The following is a 5,016-nucleotide window of genomic DNA, read 5'->3' as shown; positions in this document are numbered from 1 at the left end:
CCAAGATCTTTTTCCTGATTCGTTGTAGCTAAATTAGCCCCCATCATATTGTATGTATAGTTGGGGTTATTTTTCCCAATGTGCATTACTTTACGTTGTCCACATTAAATTTCATTTGCCATTTTGTTTCCCAATCACTTAGTTTTGTGAGATCTTTTTGAAGTTCTTCACAGTCTGCTTTGGTCTTAATTATCTTGAGCACTTTAGTATCATCTGCAAACTTTGCCACCTCACTTTTTACCCCTTTCTCCAGATCATTTATGAATAAGTTGAATAGCATTGGCCTAGGACTGACCCTTGGGGAACACCACTAGTTACCCCTCTCCATTCTGAAAATTTACCATTTATTCCTACCCTTTGTTCCCTGTCTTTTAACCAGTTCTCAATCCATGAAAGGATCTTCCCTCTTATCCCATGACAACTTAATTTACATAAGACCCTTTGGTGAGGGACCTTGTCAAATGCTTTCTGGAAATCTAAGTACACTATGTCCACTGGATCCCCCTTGTCCACATGTTTGTTGACCCCTTCAAAGAACTCTAATAGATTAGTAAGACACGATTTCCCTTTACCTAAACTATGTTGATTTTTGCCCAACAATTTATGTTCTTCTATGTGTCTGACAATTTTATTCTTTACAATTGTTTCAACTAATTTGCCCGGTACTGACATTAGACTTACTGGTCCGTATTGCCGGGATCACCAATAGTGCCCTTTTTAAATATTGGCGTTACATTAGCTATCTTCCAGTCATGGATACAGAAGCTGATTTAAAGGACAAGTTACAAACCATAATTAGTAGTTCCGCAATTTCACATCTGAGTTCTTTCAGAACTCTTGGGTGAATGCCATCTGGTCCCAGTGACTTATCAGTTAATTCCAAAACCCCCTCTAGTAACACCGCAATCTGTGACAATTCATGAGATTTGTCACCTACAAATACTGGCTGAGGTTTGGGAATGGCTGGAAGGTGAAAAGAGACAAATTCCTATGACAAATAAGGCACAAATATTCAACAGCGAGGATGATTGACCACAGGAAGAAGCTACCAAGGAAAGTGGTGGATTCTCCGTCTCTTGATGTCATTTAATAAAGACTAGATGCCTTTCTGGAATGTGTTTACCCCAACAGTAGCTATTGTGGTAGACAGGAGGCCTGTGATATGCAGGGGGTCAGATTAGATGCTCTAACTGTCTCTTCTACCCATAAAGTCTACTCATTTCTGAGAAACCGAGTGTAGTATTGGGAGCAGCTTGTGATGTTTTACTGTCTAGCCGGCTTGCTTCCTAGAATGAACACTCATTGAGCGGGGTGATCCACAGGGAGTAGCTCAAACCTCCAAAGTGTCTGGCCTGCGGCAGAACATTAGCACTGCAGGGGAGGGGTGGGTGTGGCAGTGACATCACAAAGGCCTTTTGCAGGACCTCAGCCTATTGGTCAAAGGTGCTGGGGAGGTGGTGACCTCACAGAGAGATGCTGACATCAGCCAGGCAGGACAGGGGCGCAGGGCCAGGGAAACCTTAGAGTCCCCTGTAGCTTTGCTTCAGCAAGTCTCCTTCTCGAGGTCTCTCTCTTTGAGGACTGAGAGAGTATTTAGGTTCACGTATATGAGCGCCAGGAGGAACCTCTTTTGAGTTTTCTCTTTTGTTTTTCCTGATTTTACTAGAAAACAGACGTCCCTGTTTAGAAGGTAAGAGCCTTTGAGAGGTTTGGAACCTGTTCAGTCTTATGCATCTGGCGCCAGCTGAATTCTAGGCATGGAAAACACTAGCTTAAGGTGGTCGAATTTTATTCCCCACCTGGGATTTTGTCCCTTAGAATCACTGGGGACATTAGGGTTTGTCCTTTTTGTTTTACCTTTTCCTCCATCCCTCCCTCCTTTCTCTTCATCTCTTACATCTTCTGTCCTTTCCTCTGTTCCCCTCCCACCACCAGGAGGACTCTGTGTGTGTGTCGTGGGGGGTGATCTGCAATGGGAACAGGGACAATTCTCCAACTTTGGGCAGTCGAGAGCCTGGGTGAGATAAGGGGCGTTAAAGCCCGTTGTGAAGGAGAAAGGGGAGTTTCACGGTGCTGAGCACCAAGGAATTCTAAACTTTGCTAAAACATCTAGTCTGCAGAAACCAGAAATGGTCGGGGCCACATTGTAACCATTGTCTTTTTTAAAGCCATTGAGGGATGTGAGTCCCACCGTTTTAGGTATCTGGGGTGCTGGGAGGAGAGAAGAGGTGCCTGTCTCCATTTTATGGCCTCAACAAACTAAGTGCTGTGCCCCAGTTCTCGTCAGAGATCCCTGAAAAAGAACGTCTTCCCATCCATTAACATACCTGGAAAGATACCGGAACTCCTTATTAAACAATCAGTTTGTCAGCACCTACAGGACAATTTGGTTCTTAGGACTAGTGAGCATGGACTTGTCAAGAACAAATCATTCCAAACCAATCCTAGCTCCTTCTTTGGCGGGGTTACGGGCCTAGTGGAGGTGGGTAAACAGTAGATGTGATCCATCTTGGTGTTAATAAGGACATTCTCACAAACAAACTAGGGAGATGTGGTCTAGATGCAATTAGTATAATATGTGTGCACAGATGGTTGCAAGCCCGTACTCCAACAGCCCAGAACCAAACAGCAGGAAGCAGATCATGCAATGAACTCCTGCCAGTGCGTGTAGATTGCATTACATGCACCCCTGTGCGGGGAGGAGGAGCTGCTCTGGCTGGGGCAGGGATGGGGAGGGACCAAGCAGGCTGGTTAGTGAGAGGCTGCCTTGACCCCAGACTCACACCCGCTCCCCGCTCGGTTCCAGGGTGGCCAGGCTCCTGAGGATGTTCAGGAAGAAGGCTCTGCAGGTGGCCCCAGAGCCTGAGGGAAGCAGCTGCCATCTTCCCCAGGAGCAGAGCGGCCCCTCCGTCCCCGCTGGCAGGGAAGGAGCTCCCGGCCGCGCCAGGAGGTGGAAGTGCCCAGCCTTCTGGCGGAGAAAACCCGCTCCCAGCGCAGGCGCCGAGGTGGGAGAGGCCAGGTCGAAATGGAGCTGGGCCAGGCTGCGGCTGGGCAGGCAGGACCCAGCGCAGGAGGGGAGCCGGGCAGGGTGACTCTGGGGCATGTTGTGTGGGCAGCAGCAGCCCCAGGAGCCCAGTCCTGATTCCCAGCAGGAGGCATTGCCCTGCCCGGTCAGTGAGGACCTTCCAGCCTCCCCAGGGCAGGAGGTGGAGGATCCCTGTCCCACCACCAGCAGCTCGGCCCGCTCCCCATGGGACAGCAGCAGTGCCTGGGACTCGGGCAGCAGCGAGGCCGATGGACGCCGCTGCTTTGTTCTAGGTGAGGAGTCAGGCTGGGCTCAGAGAGAGGTGAGGGCGGGGCTGTGAACACCCTGGGCCCAGGCCCTCGATCAGTGCTATGGGGGCGGGTCCCCAGCCCAGGGGTCTGGCTTGAGCCACATGAACCCCACTGACACTAGATGCTGCCACTTTGGTCCTTGGTGCTCCAGTTGGGGGGAGGCACCTCCCAGGGAGTCCAGAACAGCGTGGGGGGGTCTCGTTGCTATGGGCTCCTGAAGGAGTTGGGGGCTGAAGGCATCACTGAGAGGGGGGAGTGTGGGGCCCGATCTGCCCTGGGTCCCGGAGGTGGGAAGGGTGTGACACATTGCCCCACCGTGCCCCTGTCCTTCCCCCAAGTGGCAGCAGGCCACTCTCCCTGGTGCAGGGACTGCCAGGGACTCAGGGGACGAGGAGGAGGAATGGGTGGACGTGGCCACAGAGGAGGCAACTCTCAATAACAGCCGAGAGCAGCTCCAAGGCGGAGAAAAGGTACAAACGTACCCCAGCTGTGCTGGAACCGAGACTGTCCTGCCCCTTCCCAGCACCTGACCCCCTGCAGAGGGTCTTGTCCCTGATGATCCACCAGCCCTAATGGGGACCTTTCTCCTCCATGATCTGGGACCCCAGAGGTGGGGGTGTCTGTCACACACCAGCCGGGTCTCCTTCCCCCACAGGCACTGTCCCAGTTCCTGACCCTGCTTGTGGTGGAGTGGTGGGTGATTTGGACAATGGGCGGGTCCCCACTATCCCCCATTCAGGCCTGAGTCCTGCAGCTGCTGTGTGGGGGCAGGGAGGTCCCTGGCTAACTGGCTCTCTCTCCCCTAACCCCACTCCTGGTGGGTGCAGGAGGAGGCCCAGCAGCTCGTGTTCCTGCACGCCATCCACCCCGCGTCTCGCTGCACAGCAGAGAGGGCAGGACACATTGGAGCCGCACTGCTGCAAGGCGGCTGTGGCGGAGAGGATTGTGGTGAGCGAGACACGGTGCCCAGCTGCTGGAGGGAGGACAGAGATATGGGAGGGGCAGGGGTCTCCCCAGGCCAATGGATGGGGGATTGTTGGTGCTGGAGGGGCAGCAGAGGGCAGGGATTGCTGGGGCTGAAGACTGGGGAGAAGAGATGGGAGAAATTCGGAGAGTAGTCACTATTGGGCAGGAATCGGAGGAGCGGGGGGCAGGTGGGGGGGATCCTGCTGGCTGTGTGGGGCCCTGGCTGTGTAATCTCCTCACTGGGAAGTGTCAGTGAGGCCCGAATCTCACACGCTCCTTTGTCTCCTTTGGGTCTCACAGGAGCTCATTGAGGAGCTGCCTGATAACTCTCCACCCGGCGCCATCCTCGCTAACTCCCTGATTGCTGTGGGCAACCTCAGGTACCGAGACCCTCTGGCCCGGTTCCCCTAACCCCAGTGCTGCTCAGGCCCAGGGCTGGGAGTCACTGCCCCTCCCACTCCCAGGTCACCGCCCAAGGGTAGTTCCTCTGGCAGAGGTGCGGGGAAGGGTCACTCTCTCCTGGCTGGGCTGTTCTTTTCACTCCAGTAACATTGCAACGGCTTTGGGGAGAGGCTCACACCCAGGATCAGATACAGGAGGGGCAGCAGGGTCCAGGGAACAGGTGCTATTCCTGCACTGCCACTGTCTGTCTGAGAAACCTTGGCCTTGTCATTCCCTGGCTCGGTGCCTCAGTTTCCATTCTCGCCAGCCTGT

General features: G+C 53.5%; 1 long non-coding RNA gene across 1 annotated transcript; it reads left to right on the top strand.

Annotated features, from left to right (window-relative positions):
* Positions 1-2,094: 2,094 nt before the first annotated feature.
* Positions 2,095-4,682, top strand: LOC135979721 (uncharacterized). Its single transcript, XR_010596975.1, has 3 exons — positions 2,095-3,318; positions 4,164-4,284; positions 4,603-4,682. It is a non-coding gene; the product is annotated as an uncharacterized LOC135979721 (long non-coding RNA).
* The last annotated feature ends 334 nt before the right edge of the window (positions 4,683-5,016 follow it).

The sequence above is a fragment of the Chrysemys picta genome, unplaced genomic scaffold (genome assembly GCF_011386835.1).
Source record: "Chrysemys picta bellii isolate R12L10 unplaced genomic scaffold, ASM1138683v2 scaf1164, whole genome shotgun sequence".
Taxonomy (NCBI): Eukaryota; Metazoa; Chordata; order Testudines; family Emydidae; genus Chrysemys; species Chrysemys picta.
Note: the sequence above shows the minus strand (reverse complement) of the source record. Positions and strands in the feature narration are given on the sequence as shown.